The sequence below is a fragment of the Loxodonta africana genome, chromosome 14 (assembly GCF_030014295.1).
Source record: "Loxodonta africana isolate mLoxAfr1 chromosome 14, mLoxAfr1.hap2, whole genome shotgun sequence".
Taxonomy (NCBI): domain Eukaryota; kingdom Metazoa; phylum Chordata; class Mammalia; order Proboscidea; family Elephantidae; genus Loxodonta; species Loxodonta africana.
Window position 1 is genome coordinate 77201962 of NC_087355.1, and position 19206 is coordinate 77221167.

The following is a 19206-nucleotide window of genomic DNA, read 5'->3' on the forward strand; positions in this document are numbered from 1 at the left end:
AACCAGTGAAACCTATATATAAATATATAGAGAGAGGTTTATTTCAGGGAAATGGCTTACATAATTGTGGGGGCAGGCAAGTCCTGAATCAGTGGGTCTGGTGGCAGGTGGAATATTTCTCCTGATTCACGTGGTTGCAGGGGCTGATGAACCAAAATCTGCAGGTCAGATGGCAGGGTACTGGCTCATGGGGTTGTGGAAGCTGGCAAATCCAAAATCTGTAGGTCAGGCAGCAGACTGAAAGCTTCTCACATCTCAAGAACTGAAGGTCAGACCACAAGACGAAGGCATGATCTGGAGAAGGAGCAGGCTTTGCTAAAACATCCATTTATATATTAGATGCAGAACACACCCCAAGGAAACTTCCCCCTCCAACTGATTGGCTGCTCACATCAGATCACAAAATGAAGGATGATGACATAGCATCTACCAGACCACTGAGAATCAGCCTAGCCAAGTTGACACATAACGTTAATCATCACAGCCCTGGCCCCTCCTGCATGGTCTGCGTGCCTAATGGATAGGGTTCTGATGATTTCCAAGTCAAAACCCCCACGTGGTTGCCCAGCTCATGGCAGGCTCACTTTCTCCTGCCAAGTGTCAAGGGTCTTTGCTTACAGGGTGGCTGGTCCTGGCTGCCGTCTGTACACGTGATCAGCCCCACTGGCTGGCCAGTGGCCAGGTGGCATCCAAGGCCAACCGCCTCACATGGGTGGTGAGATGGCCTTCCTGGCAAGGAGCTTGTGATTATTCCATGCTGGGTGCTGCGCACAGTGCCTCTGAGGCTTCTAACCCAGACCTTGCTCCCCACTCAGTCTTGTCCTCGTCCAGGTTACCCAGCCTCTGCTCGCTTGGCCTGAATCAGGAGTGTAGGGGAGCTCTTTGGTTGTGGAGCACACCTGCAATCTTGTGGCCTGGGGAGAGAATGCTCTATTGTCACCTGTATGGATGCCATCATGTTTGGTCAAGTAGATGGTTAGTGAAAATGAGAAACTCTCTTCCTGTGAGATGGATTGACACAATTGACCATGGACTCATATATAGCAGCAATCATGAAGATAGTGTAGGACTGGGCACCATTTCCTTCTGTTACACCTAAGGTCACCATGAGTTGGAACCGAGTGAACGGTAACGGACAGCAACAAATAGCAGAATGAGAAAGACTAGAGCAAAATGGCCGGGGGCTGGGCCCCTCCTCTGCCTCTTACTTCCTGGGGTCTTGGAGGGCATGGGTCAGCTCATCATGATACTCGGTGTCCTCTGAGCCGAGTGCTGGGCCCCACAGTGACCAGGGAAGTCTCATGGGCATCCTGGCACCCGTGGCTTGCTCAGCCCCTTCAGTGGCAGCTGTCTCCTTTATCCAGAGAGCACCAGCATGTCCCACCCTTGGAATGCAGGAGAGTCTGGAAGCGGCAGCCCCCTCTGCATTCAGATCTGGGCCCCAGGCCTCCCTCTGCACCCCGCTCTGGGGGCTCCTGCAGTGTCCCAGCAGCATGGCTGGGCGAGTCCTGTCTGCCTGTGCTGGTGGTCATCTCCTCTTACTCCAGCTCGTCTCTGTGGGTGGGGAGTGACCATCCTACTGGTTGGGTGTGGGTGTATCAGGGCTGTGACCCTCCCACTTGGCAGCAGGCTGGCCCTCTGACCCACCTCAGCTACCCTGGGCCCCTCACTTCCATTGCGTTGGCAGCAAGCCACCGGCTGAGCCAACTCCCGGGAGAAACTAAGAAATTTTAGTTCCTTCATTTCCATGGAACACTGCTGTGTGTGTGTGCTTAACAACATTAATTAAAAACATTAATCAGCTTGGCTGCCTTGGAGAGGGACTTGCGTTGTGCAGGAGCCAACTGTCTGTGTTAGCACTGCCCCTGTTACCAGGAGGAGGGCTTCGCTGGCCAGCAGCACACTCACATGAGTGTTGTTTGCTCGCAGGCCACCTCCTCAGCCTGAACTTAGTTTCCATTTCTGTAAAATGGGGATGGCAGTCGTACTTATCTCCTGATCTCTGGGTGTCCAGGGAGGTTCCAGAGTCTCATCCTTAGCACAGAGTCTTACACAGAGTACACACACAAATGGCAGCTCTGATGATTCATTACTCATGTTTTTCTAGTACCTTATAACGTATAGAAGAAGCCCTGCTAGTGCAGAGGTTAAACTCTTGCCTGCTGACTTAAAGGGTTGGTGGTTCGAACCCACCCAGCAGCTCCAAGGGAGGAAGACCTGATAGTCTGCTCCCATAAAGGTCACAGCCTAGGAAATCCTATGGGCTGGTTCTACTCTGTTCTGTAGAGTCACTATCTTGGCTATCAAGCTTGGTGTCTTAGTTATCTAATGCCGCTACAACAGAAATACCACAAGTGGATGACTTTAACAAAGAGAAATTTATTTTCTCACAGTCTAGGAGGCTAGAAGTCCGAATTCAGGGCCAGCTCCAGGGGAACGCTTTCTCTCTCAGTCTGCTCTGGGGGAAGGTCCTCGTCATCAATCTTCCCTGATTGAGAAGCTTCTCAGTGCAGAAACCCTGGGTCCAAAGGACGTGCTATTCTCCTGGCTCTTGCTTCTTGGTGGTATGAGGTCCCCATGTCTCTCTGCTCACTTCTGTCTTTTATATCTCAAAAGAGATTGATTTAAGATGCAACCTAATCTTGTAGATTGAGTCCTGCCTCATTAACGTAACTTCCACTAATCCCACTTCATTAACATCATAGAGGTAGGATTTACAACACTTAGGAAAATCATATCAGATGACAAAATGGTAGACAGTCACAGAATACTGGGGCTCATGAACTAGCTGAGTTGACACACATTTTGGGGAGGGACACAATTCAGTCCATAACAATCCCTGTGAGCTGGAATCATGTATAGAGCACCAGTTGCATACAGTAACTGATTTACTCCTCACGCACACCTGGGAGGTTAGGCGTATTATCAGTCCAATTCACAGAAGAGTAAACTGAGAAGTAAGGGTCCCAGCCAGGACTGGGGCTGAGGGCTTTCAACTCAAAACCCAGTTTCTAGCTCAGATCTCACTGGCTTCATTTCTTTGCTTAGCCCTGTGTAGGGAGCACCTACGTTAATTGAGTAACTCGCTTTAGGAAGAGGGAAGATTTTTCACCCCTTACTGGAAGGAGACTAAGAAGTTAAGGCCAAATATATGCTTAAGTGGTATTAATAGCTGATGTTTCTAAGGGCTGATTGTGTACCACCACCGTCGGTGGGTTTTATTGTGGTGGCTTGCGTGTTGCTGAGATGCTAGAAGCAGAGTCACCCATGATGGACAGGTTTCAACAGTGCTTCCATACTAAGACAGACTAGGAGGAGAGGCCTGGATTAGCCAATGAAAACCTTATGGAGCATAACAGAACACTGTCCAACTCACTTGCTTTGGCCATGTCGTCAGGAGGGATCAGTCGCTGGCAGAGGAGATCATGTTTGGTGAAACAGAGGGCCAACAAGGGTGAGGGAGACCCTTGGTGAGATGGATTGACACAGTAGCCACAATGACAGGCTTGAATATGGTGGTAATTGCGAGGATGATGCAGGACTGGTTAACATTTTGTTCTGTCATACGCAAGGTCGCTGGGAGTTGGAGTCAACTTGATGGCAACTAACAACAATATAATGTACCAGGTCAATGCTGAACCCTGCAAAGATTCTCACTTAACCCTCAGAACAAACTTAAAAGTTTGTTTTTCATCTTAAAAGATGAAAAACTGAGCTCAGAGAGATGAAGTAACTTGTTCAGGCTCCTAAATGTAGAAGTGGGGTGCCAGCCCAGGCGGTCTGACCTGAGGTCACTGCTAACCAGGATGCCATGTTGCCCCCTTTTTGGATGACCAAGCAAATGTATATTGACACTTAGACAGCAGATCCTTTGCCAGCTCACACACCTGAGAAGTGTCTGGAGCCTGCTCAGCAGGGGAGTGCAGTTCTGTTGCGTCGGGCACCTTTCTGAGTGCCCTGCTGGTCAAGGTGCTTCTCTGGGTGAGGGTAGATTCACCTGTATTGCTGGGATCTGGGACTCTGGCCATTGAATTCATTAGACCAGTGCTTAACGGGAGAAGACAGGAACCCTCTCAGGCTTGGAGAAGTGCTGTAGGTCTGTCCGTGACACTAACACATCCAAGGGAAGAATATGACAACCAGAGGGCTTCTGAGAAGCAAATTCTGGCCAAGTTTTTCTGGAGGAGAAAGAGGGACTTGATCTTGGGGAATACAAGCCACCTGGCCTCTGCTCTTGGCTGTGGCTCAAGGATATTTCACCAGCTGTTCCCAAAGTTGAGGGCAAACTCCCCTTCAGAGCTTCCCAGTGTCCTTTCTTTTGAATCTGTGCTCACTGAGCCCCATCTCAGTGATGATGTGGCTGCCAAGATCCTATTTTTTTTTTTTTAGGGGGGAGGGGAGAACGGTAAAGGGAGGCCTGTGGAGAGATAGGAGAACGCCATTATAAATGTAATAATGTGTCTTTCTGATGGGTGAACGGAGCTGTGGGTGCCACACCAGAGTGTCCCCATGCCCTGGGGGATGGAAGGTCAGGGTCTGGGCCCACCACGATAAACATTAGGTCCAGTGTTGGGGCAGCTTAGGAGGTTCTCCCAAGCACTTGCTTCTACCCAGCTTCTAAGATTCTGCCTCATCCCCCACCCCGTCCTACCCCCTTGGCCATCCCATGTAGTCATCTCCATCATCAGTTACGATAAGAATCTCTGGTGATGCTGACTTCTCCTGTTCCCTGAGTAACGTGTGATGTCCAGTGATCACATGTGACTAGATGACAGTGTTGAAATCAGATAAAACTTGCAACAAAGCTAATCTGCTGCAGCTTCCATGGTGCACATAACCCTGGCCATCCACAGAACGGGCATCCAGGGACAGACCATGCTCAGAGTGATGGTGCTGGCTATGCCCTTATTCCCTCTACCCAGAATTCCTGGAGTCGGATGAATGGAAAAGCTCCACGGGGAAGGGCACTGCCATCGATGGGTGGGGGCTGGGGAGTCAGGAAGACCTGACCGTTCGTTCTGGCCTAGTGCTTGTGCGGCTTCTGAAATGTGGGGCTGTCAGTTCCTATCTCACGGGATCCCATGGCGTAATGTACAGAAAACACCTAGCAGAGTGCTTGGCCTGCAACAGTTGCTCAGTGTCTCTTCTGATGCCTCTAACATGGCGTGGCTATGCAGTACCTATTTTGTAAGTGAATGAAACACCTCATTACCAGATCCATTCAGTGTAAGCATGGATACTGATAATTCTGCATCCTTTTCTTGTATGTTCTAGAATCCTGTTATGCCTGGGATTTAGGTGCTATAACTCAGAAAAGATACGTATCCATTCAGCACTCCAGAGGGACTTGAGAGCTGTCCTTCCCTCAACAAAGCTGGAATTTCTTGGGGTTCGGAGAACTAAGGTAAGGGCTTTTCTCCTCCTGAGTCTTACAGGACCAAAAATAGCTTCTGGAATGAGTGGTCTCTTACAACACAACCCGGGTTGTGGTTCCTGAATTCTCTGTATGCCTTTCCGAGCTGCTCTGAAATGCTTGGGAAGCCAGCATCCTGTAACTTCACACAGGCCCTGGTTATTAGGGTTTGGTCCACCTGGATGCTGTGCCCAGAAACCTCTCCCCCATTCCTAGGCGAAGAAGGAGCTCCCCGTCTCTTAGATGACGCCCCGCGCCTTTCCACCTGGTGGGTGGTAGTACACCTCCAGGTCCGTGGCTTAGACTTGTGGAGACCGCTGAAGAGAGAAGAAAACTAATGGGGGTTACATCATCAGGCCAGAGCTCCCTTTGGGGCATCAGAATATGATCTTCCTCTGTCCCCAGGCCCCCCTGCTTCCTCCTCTCTTGCCTCCTTGAATTGCCTGCTCCAGCCACACTAAGTCTGACGCTGCCTGGGGGAAGGCATCGGAGGTTAAGACCAAGGGCTTCAGGCTGACCTTGGTTTTTCAGGTCTTACCCCTAGCCTCCTTGGAGAAATCACTCAGCCTCAATTTCCTCTTATGTAAAGTAGGGGTCTTATGAGTGCCTGCCTCCTGGTTGATGTGAGTATTGAGTGAGGTAGTTGAGATAGTGCAGATAAAGAGCTTAGCATGCTGCCTGGCGTGGAGGGAGGTTCCAAAACGGAAGAGGCTTTTTTTTTTTTTTTTAATTCATCAGTGACATCATTTAGAGTTCTTTTGTGCAGCAGGCTCTTCCAAAGCCTTTGGTCTGCTCCTCTCTCTGCCCTTCACCTACCACCAGGTCAGCCTGGGGAACAGCTAATTCATGAGACCCAGCACCTTCTGCTGGTGAATTACCTTACTAGGTGTGCACAGCCCCTCACCCCAAGCAGAGGTGATAATCTCCTTCACTGGACTGCAGGGGCAACTTAAGACATGGCTCCACTACGCCACAGCCATTGCATGGGTCAGTGAGTCCTGCAGCCCCTCCCAGTCCCACCCCATTGCTGGTGAGGGTATTTAGAACAAAGACTGCCCTACAAGTCCTGGCACCCAGCACAGGGACTGTCCCAGGGTTGGGCCTTTCATTGTAAATGTTGAAAGAATGAACGAATGAGTGATTGGAAGGGACGGGAGTAAGGAGAGAGAGAGAACTAGAAGCAGAAAGATATTAAAGGGTCCATAGGAAAGAGGTGAGTGGCAATTCAGCACTCCAGAGGGACTTGAGAACTGTCCCTCCACCAACAAAGCTGGAATATATTGTGGTTTAGAGCAACCTCAGTATATTTCAACTACCTCTGAAAAGACTGGATGACATGCTAGAAAGGACACGAATGTGATGCCTACCAGGAATTTGAACCCCACTGCAAGGATGGGCAGGTGGGACCTGATGGGGATGACAGTGTTAAGGGGTAAAACTGAGGGGCTGATCAAGAATTGTGCTGTACTTGATGCCTCTTAAGCCATCTTTTCTGTTGTGCTTTCACTTTTCCAAAGTGCACTTGTGTTTTTAATCCCCTATGATGTGCCCTGGTGGCGCAGTGGTTAAGAGCTCAGGCTGCTAACCAAAAGGTCTGCAGTCCAAATCTACCAGCTGCTCCTTGGAAACCCTGTGAGGCAGTTCTGTGCTGTCCTGTAGGGTCACTGAGTTGGAATCAACTGGACGGCAACAGGTTTTATGGTGGTGCAGTGGTAGCGTTCTCACCTTCCAAGTGAGAGACCGAGGCTCGATTCTCGGCCAGTGCACCTCATGCATGGCTACCACCCATCTGTTACTGGAGGCTGGTCTGTTCTGGTGATGCTGAACAGGTTTCAGTGGAGCTTCCAGCCTGAGATGAACTAGGGAGAAAGGCCTGGAGATGTACTTCCGAAAATCAGCCAGAGAAGACCCTACAGATCACAGCGATCTGATATGTGCCCCATCATGGGGGTGGCACGGGACCTGGTAGTGTTTTGTTCTTTTGTGCCATGGGGTCACCAAGAGTTGGGAGCCACCTCGTTGGCAACGGGCTTATGCAGGAGCAGGAAGCAGGGCTTGGCCAGCCCCTGGAAACAAAAGCCTTCTGAGTCACTTCCAGCTCAGCTTCACACAGAGGAGCAGCAGCCACAGTGTTCGCTGTGGGTGATGATTGTAGTTATTGTTAGACTAAAGGCCAGGCTTGGAATGTTCAGAATTCCTCGGTGGTGGAAATGGTTAACATGCTCGGCTGCTAACTGAAAGGTTGGAGGTTCGAGTGCACCCAGAGGTGCCTCAGAAGAAAGGCCTGGCAGCCTACTTCTGAAAAATCAGCCACCGGAAACCCTGTGAAGCACAGTTCCTTGGAGCACACATAGAGTTATCAGTTGACTCGAGGGTAACTGGTTTGGTTTTGAGTCTTCGGTTCTACTTATCTCGGTATTCTCCCTGTCTCCAGAAGCAGCATCCGGCTTCCTTGAATGTCCGCTCTTCCCCCTGGATTGTAAATGTTTTGAGAACGGGGTCTGGGCTGTGTTCTCTCTCTTGCCTCAGCTTTTGGCCCTCAGACAGGAACATAGGACACGCTCGGGGAATGTTTTCTTGGGTTGACTTAGTTTCAGGACACTGCATATTTAAGCTGGAGAGTCGGCAACGGGGCAGAAAGTGCCCCTCCTCCAGGGGCTCCGCGTTCTGCTTTGGTAAACAGAGCAAGCACTGCCAGCTGCGTGGGCCTTTATAGCCTGTACACTGCTTTCTCTTCCTTTCTCCTTTCCTTTATTCCACAAATGTTTACTGAGAACCCGCAGTGTGCCTCTGCGCAGGGCTCCTGGAACGAGGCAGGAAAGCCACCATTCTTGCTCTGAAGGACGCCCCTGAGCATGTGGCCAGCTCCTTGTTTCCCCGTTTCACAGAGGAAGGAACCGAACACTGGGTTTAGCCTCCTTGCCCAAACTCCTCCTAGCTGCTGGTGGGTCTCAGGTTACAACATGTGTCTTCTGAATCCAGGCCTCTAGCCTGCCTTCTGCTTTTTGAGGTACAGACATACCTCTGTGCATGCAGTCTGTGCTGCTCAGTGCCTGTCACTCTCTCTCTTCCCTTTTCCCCTTCTTTCTCCCTGCTGTCTCCCTTTCCGCCTCTCCTAGCTGTTTCTCCTTCTGGTGAGCCTCTTTCTGTCTGGTAACAGCTGTGAGCCTGTGCTGGGCTAGGATTCTGCCAGGCTTGCTGGTCTCCCTGCCTTTCCCTGGGAGCAGAGCCCTTGATCTCCCAGAAGTCCACCTCCCCGGCACCCCATGCAGTGCCTGGCGCACTGTCCCAATCCCCTGCCTCCCTGCCTTATTTTACTTTCCTACCTGAGCCAGGTGATGTGCCAAGGAGACAACAGAGTAGATAGTCTGTGTTTAAATGTCCTGGGGGAGATACACAGTGCATTCAAACACCTGTATTTGCATGGTGAACATACATCTCAGGCCCCAGACCTGCAGGGCAGTGTGATGACATGGACACCAAAGCCACCCTGTGAGTGGGGCACCCTCCTGAGCCCTCTGAGCCTTCTTCAAAGCAAGGAGCTTGGATCCAGTACCCACAGAACTACCCATGTCCTGTCTGTCTGCATTCCGAGGTACAGGGGTTAGCTCAGCTTACCCAGTTGGTTGTCATCACCTCTTGCTCCTCCATCATTTAGGTATTTATGGAACATCCCTGTGCTCATAGTACCAGGCACCTGGAATTAGAAATGGCCCCGGCTCCTGGTCCGTTGCTGTTTGGGATCCATCGGCCTGCCTCTCCTTTAAGATGCACTGCTCATGTTACAGGAATGTGGTCCTTCCTTTGTTCATTTCTTCAGTTGTTTATTTTGTCCATCAATCAGCTGATCAGTCAGTCACCTCCTGAGTTATGCTAAGCATTAAGAATTCTAATATGAATGGGATACTCTCCTCGAGATAGTAATGGTAATAATCGCAACAATGCTAAGGTATTACTACCACTACCAATAATAATGGTAGTAATAGTAGTAATGGCAACCCTGGTGGCATAGTGGTTAAGAGCTACGGCTGCTAAGCAAAAGGTCGGCAGTTCAAATCCATCAGGCACTCCTTGGAAACCCTGTGGAGGCAGTTCTGTGCTGTCCTATAAGGTCACTATGAGTTGGAATCGACTCAATGGCAATGAGTAAATAATAGTAGTAACAATAACATATTGTTCACTTTGTGAACCACACACGCTTCGCACATGTTGTGATTTACTCTTCACAGCAGTCCCAGGAGGAAATGGAGGCTGTTAAGTGACTTTGCCAAAATGACAAATGCAGGAATCTTCCTGCCGATCGCATGAGAGGCACACACTGGTGCTATGTGCTCTTGCATAATTTCAAGGATTTTTTTTTTTTTAATTGAAGTTGTGTTTTTTAGCTTTTATTGGCGAGAGGTCCCCTGGCTAATTTGGTGTAAGTGCCAAACCTCCTGGGTGCTTCCCCCCTGTTGTGTGTCTTGTCTTCCTGGAGGGCAGAGCCTGCCTCCTCTCCCTTCCTTCCCCCTCCAGATGTGCTGCGAGCTGGGCTCCAGTTTCTCTCCAGCGCTCCCCCTTCCTTTCCTGCCCCTCTTGAGGTCCAGATTTGCCCAAGGAACTGGAAAAACGTTGAGATCCAGCAGGGCTTTCCTTGGTTTGGGATGAAGCAAATGAGCAAGCCGCATGTGGCACACAGCCTTCTCATCCCCCACTGTCTTCAGGGTGATCGTCTAGAGATGTCCAGAAACCCTTCACCTCTGAGGCCTGGGTCCATGTTGTTAGTGCGGGGAGTGACAACTGCTGGGGAGTCACGTTTTTCTGCTGCCATGGGTACCTTTATGAAGAACACACCTGTTGCGAGATGAGGGGCATCCTGAGGATTAGTTTCTTTTCCTCCAGAGAGGAAAACATAAAGCAGGGAACCGGCCTGTGCCCCCATCATATGACGTTTGGCCTGCAGGACTCACTTGGACAATTTTCTGCTGCTGCAGAGCAGAAGAGCCCCAGCATCAAGTCCGTGGGAAATCAGACAAGTGGACGCATGTGTGTTAAGGAAAGTTCCATAAAAATAGAAGTAAGAAAAAAATGGAAAACCAGTCGAAGTGCCACCTCCCCGAGCTTTCTTCTTTCTGGAGTATTGAAGACAGAGGCTTAGTCCTGCCCCTGCTGGAGTGGGAGGGAAGTGACAGGGGTGCTGCAGGTGGAGCAGGGCACCTGAGCCCAGGCCTCGGCTTGGCTTCCTGCCAAGTCTGTGACTTGGAAGAAGGTTTTTAGGCCACCTCTGTGGAGTGGGTTGTTCTGAGGACTGTTATTGTTGTTGTTGTTGTTGTCAAGTCAGCTCTGACTCACGGTGACCTTATGTACAGCACAATGAATCATCGCCTGTTTCTGCACCATCTTCATGATTGTTGGTATGTTCAAGCCCATTGTTACAGCCACCAGGTCAGTCCATCTCATGGAGGGTCTCCCGTTGTCACTGACCCTCTGCTTTACCAAGCATGATGTTCTTTTCTAGGAATTGATCTTTCCTGATGACGTACGTGTCCAGAGTAAGCCAGATGAAGTCTCACCATCCTTGTTTCTAAGGAGCATCCTGGCTGTACTTTCTCCATGACTGAGGACTAGATGGAGATTACTGTCTGTGATGCTTCGAAGACCTCAGAGACGCTTGGCCAATAGACACAGCGCTGAATCATCCACTGGCCATTTGCTTCTGTTCTTTGGACCTGGTTTCCCTCAGCTGTAATTGAAAGCAGAGGACTGGATGGTTGCCACAGTCCCTCCCAGCCGAAAAATTGCACATTCACGCCAGTTTATTTTTCAGGCAGATGAAAGTTTTTAGTTTCATGGGAGCGGTATTAAGATAGTTGTCATGGAAAGCGGAGATTGAAGGACCTTTTGTCGGTACCATAATTTTTACCTGTACCACCTTTATTTATTTATTTATTTATATTAACTTTTATTGAGCTTCAAGTGAACATTTACAAATCAAGTCAGACTGTCACATATAAGTTTATATACACCTTACTCCGTGCTCTTACTTGCTCTCCTCCTAATGAGTCAGCCCTTCCAGTCTCTCCTTTAGTGACAATTTTGCCAGCTTCCAACTCTCTCCATCCTCCCATCCCCGCTCCAAACAGGAGATGCCAACACAGTCTCAAGTGACCACTTGATATAATTAGCTCACTCTTCATCAGCATCTCTCACCTACCCACTGTCCAGTCCCTTTCATGTCTGATGAGTTGTCTTCGGGGATGGTTCCTCTCCTGGGCCAACAGAAGGTTTGGGGACCATTACCGCCGGGATTCCTCTAGTCTCAGTCAGACCATTAAGTATGGTCTTTTTATGCGAATTTGGGGTCTGCATCCCACTGATCTCCTGCTCCCTCAGGGGTCCTCTGCTGTGCTCCCTGTCAGGGCAGTCATCGATTGTGGCCGGGCACCAACTAGTTCTTCTGGTCTCAGGATGATGTAGGTCTCCGGTTCATGTGGCCCTTTCTGTCTCTTGGGCTCTTAGTTGTCGTGTGACCTTGGTGTTCTTTATTCTCCTTTGCTTCAGGTGGGTTGAGACCAATTGATGCATCTTAGATGACCGCTTGTTAGCATTTAAGACCCCAGACGCCACATTTCAAAGTGGGATGCAGAATGATTTCATAATAGAATTATTTTGCCAATTGACTTAGAAGTCCCCTTAAACCATGGTCCCCAAACCCCCGCCCTTGCTCCGCTGTACCACCTTTTATACTCCGCCATGCACACATACTTTAAAAAAAAAAAATAATTTATTAAGTGTTGTTGTTGAGAATCTGCAAAAACATACACCAAGTCGAGTTTCTGCATGTACAGTTCAGTGGCCTTCATTACATTGAGTAGCGCAACCGTTCTCAGCCTCCTTTTCCAGGTTGTTCCTCCCCCATTAACGTAAACTCGCTCCCCCCTAAGGTTTCTGTCTAACCTTTCAAGTTGCTGTTGTCGGTTTGTTCACAAATACATAGATCTTCAAAGGGTGTAATGCTCAAGACAGACTTTCTTTACTAGTTAAGCTAAACTATTGTTTGGTTTTCAGAAGATTTCAAGGGATATTTTTGGTTTAAGGCTTTCACCTACTTTTAAAAAAAATACATTTTACTTTTTGGAACTGTTTTAAATTTATAGAAAAATTATGAAGCTAGAACAGAGTGTTCCCATATACTCCATACCCAGCCTCCCCTGTTATTAATGTGTTCCATTAGTGGGGTATTTTTGTTACTGTTGGAGGAGTAGTCTGCCTCGGTGCCACCTTTCCCGGCTGCCCAAGTACAGGCCTGGGGCCCAGAGCATTCTCTGATAAGGAGGCTGGGAATTGGGTTGTCTTCTCTGTCCCGGTTCCTTCTCCTCATCAGGGAGACCTTCCCGCTGTTCTGGGCACATAGTAAAGTTCTCTGTCTCTTGCATGTGGGCGGGCACTACACGGTACCAGGCCAACCCGACCTCTAGATCTGTTCCTGGTGGGGAGCTAGTGGGAGTCTCTCCTGCTACGACATGAGAGGGGTGAATGGTGAATATCTGCCTGCAGTGGCCATATGCGGGATGAGCCTGCTGGCCACGGGAGAGCGATGGCCACTAGTGAAGCTGATCTCGCTGTCTCTGTGTGAGTAAAGCATTTACCATGCACCGATGAAGTGTGTGTGGACTTCGCTGGCCATCGTGGACCCTGCCTCTACAGTTATAATTCATTAGCCACTATCGATACATTGTTTTTGATTAAGGCTCATACTTCTTTTAGGTTGACTTAGTTTTTACCCAGTGCCTTTTTTCTGTTTTAGGATCCCATCCAGGACACCACATCACATTTGATTGTCATGTCTCCTTGGGCTCCTTGTGGCCATGACAGTGTCTCAGGCTTTCTGGTTTTCGTGGGCCGGATGGGCAGGCAGGAGGGGTGCCCGGGAGCCCGATGATAAGCAGGCCCCTGGATGAGATGCCCTGGCTCCAGCTCAGGCCAGCGGTTCACTGGTCAGGCACCTGTCCTTGTTGTCCAGGGTCTATGCCGGACAGTCGTTTGTAAATGCTTTGACCATTGCTTCTGTGCACGCCTAGGATGAAGTGGGCAGTGGCCAGTCCGCAGGCCCAGGGTGACCACATTTGATTGTTCTAAGGGATACCAGAAGTGGAAGAGGAGGAGGAGGGTCCTGCTCCTTCCTAGTTGCTTGCTGTTCCTAACAGGGAAGGACCCCTAGGAGCGAAGTGGTTAAGCGCTCGGCTGCTAACTGAAAGATCAGTGGTTTGAACCCACCAGCCGCTCCATGGGAGAAAGACATGGCAGTGAGCTTCCATAAAGATTACAGCCTTGGAAATCTTGTGGGGCAGTTCTCCTCTATCCTGTAGGGTCGCTATGAGTCAGAATGAACTTGACAGCAATGGGTTTTGGTTTCCTAACAGGGTCACCTTAGCGACAGTCCTCATCTGGACACTTGGTTCAAATAGCAACAGTTAGTCCAGTTTCTAGGTTCCGCATACCCCTTTTACTGTGCCTCCCTCAGAGATACATACAGTCCCAGCCAGGGCTTTGCAGGGCCTGCCAAAAACCAAACCCGTTGCCATCGAGTTGATTCTGACTCATAGCGACCCTATAGGACAGAGTATAACTGCCCCACAGGGCTTCCAGGGAGAGGCTGGTAGATTCCAACTGCTGACCTTTTAGTTAGCAGTTGAGCTCTTAACCACTGCACCACCCGCTCTCTAAATTTTGATAACCCACCCCCAGCCCTAAGGGGCCTAGTTGCTTTATGCAGCTACTTCTTTGATGAGGTGGTGGTTCAGTGGTAGACTTTTCACTGGAATTCTATGCAGGAAATTAAGGTTCGATTCCCAGACGGTGCACCTCATGCGCAGCCATCACCCATCTGTTGGTGGAGGCTTGCCGTGTTGCTATGATGCTGAACTGATTTCAGCTGAGCTTCCGGACTAAGATGGACTAGGAAGAAAGACCTAGCTATTTACTTCTGAAAACTGGCCAAAGAAAACCCAACCATCTGATCTGCAACCAGTTATGGGGATGATACAGAACTGGACGGCATTTCATCCCCTTGTGCATGGGGCTGCCATGGGTCAGGCGGACTCAATGGCAGCGAACAACCACTCCCCTGATTCCTAAGTGTCCCCCCTTTGCCTTTTTAGTTCCTAGTTCCTGGCTAAGAGTTCCTCACACGAGACTCCCTCTGTTACCTCTTCCCCTTGCTGGGCCCTGAGTGTCAGGCGGGGTTAGGTTTATTTCCTTCTGTCTGTTTCACTGAACCAAAAGGTTGGCAGCTCAAATCCACCAGGCGCTTATTGGAAACTCTATGGGGCAGTTCTACTCTGTCTTATAGGGTCACTATGAGTCGGAATTGACTCAACAGCAACGGGTGGGTTTTCTTTCACTGAACTGAGCTCCAGGCCAGTTTCTAGCTTGTTGCCTCCATATCATGGCCCCACCTCCCACCTGCTGCCTCCTGCCTGGAAGGCAGCCCTGCGTCTTCTGCTCAGGGTTTACTGTCACCAGCCCTAGTGCTGCTAGCCCACAACCATGGCACCCTGCCGGGAGGTGAGGCTGCGGGCTTTCCATGGTGAACAACTGTCCCAGGTGGGCAGTGTCTGCAGGGGCGTGCACTCGTGCGCAGTGGAAACAGCTTTGTCAAAATAAACCCGGGCCGGGCTGACAAGGGGAAGTGAGGCTGTCCGGGGAGAAAACGTGGGCTGGGTGCTTCTCGGGGGGTTTCCTCTGCCTCAGAGCTGGCTGCTCGAGGCCTCCCACCTGGCCCCTGCCGGACCCGGAATCGCCGGCTACTGGCTCATCTGAGCAGCTCACAGACCATGGAGGGTTCGTCTACTGAGCAGACACAATTCTCCTACGATGTCCGCTTCACCCCCCACCAGTACTACCTCCCCCAAATATTCCTCCTCTAAACTTACCTTTCTGGCCAGGCACGGCGACAACCCTCTCTGGTCACTGTAATCCAAAACTTTGTGTTTCTCAGGGCGCAGTTTGATACATTATAATGACATCGGGAACTCGTATTGGTCGGATCATTATTACGACCACCTGTATCAAAACCTGACCTGTGGGTGTGCTTTCCGCTTTCCTCACGGTCCTCTCCTTGTTCTAATTCAGTGCTCTTCAAAGTGGGGTGTGCATTTTGTTGGGGAGTAAGAAAATGTTACAACTTCTATTTCTGTTTATTTCAAGTTCAAGGTCCCGATTCATTCCCAAGTAGCAAAATTATATGGTGTCCTGCAGATATGCTGTTTCAGGTTTGTTCTCATCGGATCAGTTGGAGTCTTACCTTTTCTCCTGGCATCTTTTGTCAACTTGTCCGCTGTTTACTCTGGCTTGTCCTGGAGCTTTGACCTTGGTGTCCAAATGCACCCAGTACTGCCAGTTCTGCTGACTCCCGCTTAACTCCCTGCACTGGCCCAGGTGCTGGCACAGCCACACCTTGCTTCCTTTGTCCCGGCTTTAGAACTTCTGGTAGGCTGTGCAGATGAGTGTTGGCAAGGGAAAGTGGGTGATGTCATACACTGCTGGTCGGGGGTGTCGGGGGTAAGTTGGACCAGCCTCTTTGGAGAACGGCTTGGCAGGACACTCTCATAGTTTACGGTGTGTGCACCGTTCCCCCAACACCCCCACTTCTAGAAATAGTAAGGCAGGTGCTAAAAGATTCTCATTTTACAGCCTTGAGAGATTAGCAGACACTTGAGGACAGCCTAATTGGTTGTCTTCATCACCTAGAGCTGCTATAGCAGAAAGTGATTTAAAGAGCAGAAATCTATGATATTAGAGTTTAGGAGGCTACAAGTCCAAATTTAGGGTACCAACTCTAGGAGAAGTTTTTTCTGCGGGCTCTGGGGGAAGATTCTTGTCTCTTTCAGCTTCTATAACCCCAACGTTCTTCGGTTCCTTGGTGCGGTGCGGTGAATTACTTAATATGGCCCTTCTAGCCATGCATGGTCTTGTATGATTGGGTGGGACTATGCAAGTAAGGTGTGTGTGGGGATCAGATAGTCTGCTAATGCAAATAAGGTACAAGGAACCCTTGTATGGGATTGGTTGGCTTGTGGTCTTGCTGGGAGGAGGGAGGCTAACCTTGAAATTGATAAGGAGCTTGCTATATAACCAGCTTCCCTGACAGGTTTTAGAGGAAGACATGGAAGGAGAGAGGAAGGATCTGTAACACTGAAGACAGTGAGAGATGGCGCTACAGCGGCAGCAGCAAGAGCTACAGTGGCTTGAGGCGACAGGGACCAGGAGACCGGTGTGTGGCAGCTGCACTGGGGCTTGCTGACCCACGGAGCTAAGAACTGTAACACTTGATGGAGAAGGCCCCTAGCAGAGCCCGGTGACAGAAGGCCCCCAGCAGGGCTCAGCCAGCAAGCAGAGGGCAAGAAGCAGCTGTCCTGATCAAGAACTGTGTCCTGAGTTGTTCCGGTTACTTCCAAGTTGATCCCAATTCTGAGTTGTGCCCTGTTACTTCCCTAATAAATCACTTAACTGTAAGTGCCTTTCGTGAGTACTGTGAGACTTCGCAGCGAGTTACTGAATCCAAAACGGGAGAGAGAGTACTGAGGGGAGGGGAACTGGTTGATGTTAGAGATGACGGAATGGTGCAGCGGTTTGGAAAAGTTCTACATTGGAACGTCTGTAACCTCTGCCTCATAGGAACCAGCTTTGTGCTTGCTGATCCTTACAAAAGAAATTACTCATTTGCTTGGCAATCCTCAGGTGGCATCTGTCTTCCTCATTGTGCTTCCTTGGCCCTGTCTAGGCTGCCCTTTATATCGCTTAGAAGTGTTTAGGCTTAGCATGCGCCCTACACTGAGATGGTGTCATTAACAGATTGGATCACATCCACAGATACGTTGTTACAGTGTGTGTTGAGTCCATTCCAACACACATAACCTGTTGCTGTCAAGTCTGTTCTGACTCACAGTGACCCTGTATGACAGAGTAGAACTGCCCCGTAGGGTTTCCTAGGCCAGCATCTTTATGGGAACAGATCGCCAGCTCTCTTTTTCCTGTGGAGCTACTGGTGGGTTTGAACCAGCAACCTTTGAGTTAGCAGCTGAGCACTTAAACATTGTCCAGCTAGGGCTCCTTTGCACAGATATAAGGATTGGGAGTCCAGCCAATAACTTTTAGGGGGACACAATTCAACTCATAACATTGGTCAGCAGTCTGACGCTCAGCAGTCACTGAGAAGAATGAGGCGGTGTGTCCTCTTCAATGCAGAATCTCAGGAGGCACTTGACGTTGGTTTGCCCCATTACTTCAATCATTTGATTAAGATGTCTGCCAGGTTTCCCCACTGGGAAGTTACTGTTTTTCCCTTTGCAATTAATAAGTACCTTGTGGGTAGATACTTTGGAACTCAGTAAATATCTTGTTTCTCTTTACACTGTCAGTAATTTCAGCATTCATGTATAATTCTTGCCTGAAAGTTATTGTGGTGTTTGCCAAACAGTGGTTTTCTATTTCTATCATCACTTCTGCATTTTTCAGTTGGAATTCTACTGTAAGGAAGAGATTTACCTTTTTTTTTAGTATTCAATTTATCAATATGGACTTGTGGATTTTTATTTTATTATCTTGATTGTAAATCATGACTGTAATTATTATTATTATTTGCCCCAAATTTTCAAGAGTTGGCCATTGAGACCCACTTTGACCAGTGCCCTATGTCCTTTTGATATTTCCCGTCATTTTTTTGAGCACTACCTGACTTTCTGGCACCACAAGATGTCCTGGACTCATCCTGTCCTTTTCCTCCTCCAGCCCTGAAGTCAGCTCTCACTTCCGTGGCATTCTAGCCAGAAGTGCATAACCTGAATATAATAATGAGGAAACATCAGACAAACCCAAATGGAAGAATGCTCCACAAAATAACCGGTCAATACTCTTGCAACATGGCAAGCTTATGTAAGACAAGGAAAGACTAGTGACAGGAGACTAAGGGACATGGCAGCTAAATACAACCTGGGATCTGGATTGGATTCCAGGTTAGCAAAGGTCATTAGTGGTGAAATTGGAATACCTGTAGATGGAACAATTGTTGGGAGTTGCCCTGGAGTCGGTGACGACCACATGTGTTGCAGAGCAGGACTGTGTCCCGTAGGGTTTTCAAGGTTGTGACCTCTCCGAAGCAGATCGCCAGGCCTGCTTCCAAGGTGCCTGTGCATCGGTTCAAACTACCAGCCTTTCGACTAGTAGTCCAGCGCTTTGGTAGTCAAGTGCTTAACCGTTGGCGCCATGTGAATTTCCTGATTTTGGTAATTGTACTGTGCTTATATGAGATGCTAGTTTTTGAGAAATTGCAAAACCATATGGAAACTCTGTGTATTTTTTTTCAACTTTTTTTCCTCTGAGTCTGAAATGACTTCAGAATGAAAAACTAAAGCTAATTAAAAAACAAAACAAAATAAAACAATCAGATTTGTTTGTACTAACATGGAAAGCTGTGTATAATCAATTGAAAAAAAAGTTGTAAAACTGTTTTAGAGAATTAGCCTATTTTTGTTTTAAAAAAAAGACAAAATGATATGGCACATGTACATATTTGTCTATGCATAGAAACTTGCCAAGTTGTGCTTCATTCATTCATTCATTCATTCCTCTCAATTCAGTTCTGAAAATCCCTGCTGAGTTCTGGTGTCACACAGATAAAAAGACTTACACAGAGGTGGTCACAGCCTTCCAGAAAAGACAGACACATAAATGCACATTGGTTCAGGCCACCATGGCTGCTACAATGGCTGTTGGTCCAGTGACAGTGGGGGCTGAGGGGCAGTGGGCCCTTG

The 19206-nt window shown here is 48.9% G+C and overlaps 1 protein-coding gene across 16 annotated transcripts in view; it reads left to right on the forward strand.

The window, feature by feature from the left end:
- Window positions 1-19206, forward strand: part of MYC (MYC proto-oncogene, bHLH transcription factor) — a 295153-nt gene that overhangs the window by 223781 nt on the left and 52166 nt on the right. For 14 of the 16 annotated variants that reach the window (XM_064268070.1, XM_064268074.1, XM_064268072.1 and 11 more), the window contains 3 exons: window positions 5275-5404; window positions 10911-15666; window positions 16545-16624. The gene's annotated coding sequence lies outside the window, so the exon portion shown is untranslated. Of the gene's footprint in view, window positions 1-5274; window positions 5405-10910; window positions 15667-16544; window positions 16906-19206 lie in introns of those variants that run through there. The other 2 variants (XM_064268071.1, XM_064268085.1) reach the window with 2 other exon arrangements.